This window comes from Mastomys coucha, unplaced genomic scaffold, assembly GCF_008632895.1.
Source record: "Mastomys coucha isolate ucsf_1 unplaced genomic scaffold, UCSF_Mcou_1 pScaffold13, whole genome shotgun sequence".
Classification (NCBI taxonomy): Eukaryota; Metazoa; Chordata; class Mammalia; order Rodentia; family Muridae; genus Mastomys; species Mastomys coucha.
In genome coordinates, this window is record NW_022196895.1 from 27527575 (window position 1) to 27529813 (window position 2239).

General features: G+C 43.1%; 1 pseudogene; it reads left to right on the forward strand.

Annotated features, from left to right (window-relative positions):
- The first annotated feature begins 1388 nt into the window (after positions 1-1388).
- LOC116087809 overlaps positions 1389-2239 on the forward strand; it is a 3645-nt pseudogene continuing 2794 nt past the window's right edge.

A 2239-nucleotide genomic window follows, 5' to 3' on the forward strand; every position in this document is an offset into this window, starting at 1 on the left:
CCTTTGTTCCAAACCCTTCATCTATAAACATAATAGGAGGCATCCTTTACTCACAGGCTACCTCCTGCTGACAGAGGGAGATTTGTTTGGAAGTTTGCTGTGTGAGTGACTCTAAGGGAAGTGTTGCATTTGCTTTGAAAGACTGGGAGACTTAGAAATTTGGGAAAAAGCATGTTAACAAAAAGTAATGTATTAGTAAAAATGTAACAAACCAAAAATGTGGAGTAGCCAGTTCTAGAAACTTGGCTAACTCAGAGTCTCAGGACTCTGGTTCCCAATACCTGCCCCTCCTGAATGATCCACAATGAGGGCGGAACTAGGAATGAAGGTCTACTGGTTTATGAGACTCTCCACCCTGTCGACTGGTAGATGAAGATTACATTCCTAGAATGAATATGTTCCCCTCCCTAACTGAATACCTTGGGTTGGGTCCCTCTAAAATTTTCCACTGTTTTTATGTTATGTTTCCTTGGAAACCCTGTCCCCGCCCCCAGCTTGTGGTTTTCCCCTTAAATACCCCACACTTCTTGTGTTCGGGGTCAACCTCTGGCCAGCATGGTCACGAGATCGACCCCAGTACCAGCCTATCCCAAATAAACCTCATGTGGTTGCAGCAAGTTCGGTCTCTCGTGAGTCATTGGGTGGTCACATCATCCCGAGACTTGAGTAAGGATCTTCCCAGTTCTGGGGGTCTTTCAGCTTCATTTTATGTGGTAATGACCAAGAGATGGTGATGATTCATTCTAGAAATAACTTCTGAAAAAGTTTTAAATATGGGTAAAAATGAGAAGGGGGAGGAAAGGGGTGAGTGGGAAAAGGACCCAGGATGGGAGGAAATCACGAGCCCATCAAAAGAGAAGGCTGAATTCTCCACATCTAGTCTCTGAATCTTTGGGTTCCCCCTCAAAACAGTTTGGATTTGTGATCATTGCTCCTGGAAGAAGGCACAAATCTTTCCTTTGGCAGTTGTCAAGAAGACTCTTTGATTTTAGAGTATCATAGTGGCCAAAGAATACAGTTGATCCTAAAGGGTGTCAAGCTTATCTGAAACGTCCTTAAGGTTTTCTGAGAAGTGGAAAGACAAAGAGGTAAATTAATTTAAAAAATAAAAATAAAAACTGCTGAGTCCAGTCATTTCTGTCTGGAGTCCTAAAAGCATGCTCAGAATGGTAAGAAGAAGGATGAGTCAGAGATCCCATTACTTGGACAAAGAGCATTGGTATCAAGGAAAAACTGGTAAGATATAGAGGGGAAGTTAGAGCTAACAGTTGGCAGTAGAGTTGGGTGTGAATTAGGAGGGATGGTTGAGTATTTGGGAAGTTAGGTCCCAAGAAATACTGAGAATCAGAAGACTAGCCAGAAAAGTTGGAAGTAGGAAGGCTGGTGACATGGGTGATGACAGAAGGGTACTGTCTAGTCTTACAGAGTGAGATAGTGATGATGAGGCTGTGTTAGAAAGGCTGAATGGAACCAATGGAATAGGGAGGGGGGAGTCTATGAAGCTGGGCAAGAGTCCTTGTCAAGTCGGTGGCCAAGGCAGCTCAGTCAGTCAATAGAGAGGAAGGACTGAAGAAAAAAAGACAGACAACATTATACTGTGACCCCAGCAAGAACTGAGGCAGGTTGGTTTTTTTTTTCCAGTCTGCTTTTATACAGTTCTAGGCACATGCAAAGAATAGGGACAGTTCTAGGTCAAATACAAAGTAGGCAAGGAGCCAACAAGGCACAAACAAAGTTAAGGAACAAACAAGACATAAATAAAGGTCCCTTGATTACTATATTCAGGGACTTTTATCAGCTGGCCAAGATACAAAGAACAAAGAATACATTCCTCAGCTATACTCATCTTGAGCCTTGTCTTTGCCCAATGTCAAATTCTTATCTGAGCCTACTATCTTGCACTAGCCCAATGTAAATATTCTTGCCAAATTCCTGGACACAGCTCTCCACAAGTGGGCTTATTCTTGACTGATAAGATCTCTTGAGCAGAGATGATGGAAGGAGCAAGCTTTACAAAATCAAGGTGTAAGACCATGGAAAAATACAAACTGACCCCAAGGACTGAACCAGGGTCATGAGAAAGTGACCCCAGGGACCCTGGAACCACTCCTCAAGGCTCTGTACCCCTAGGAAATGGCCAACCACAAAGAGCGGACACTGCCAAAGATAGTTGAATAATCCAATCAATGTATAGGATATGTTTGTATAGCTGTATACTGGAATTTCCCTGGACACCCCC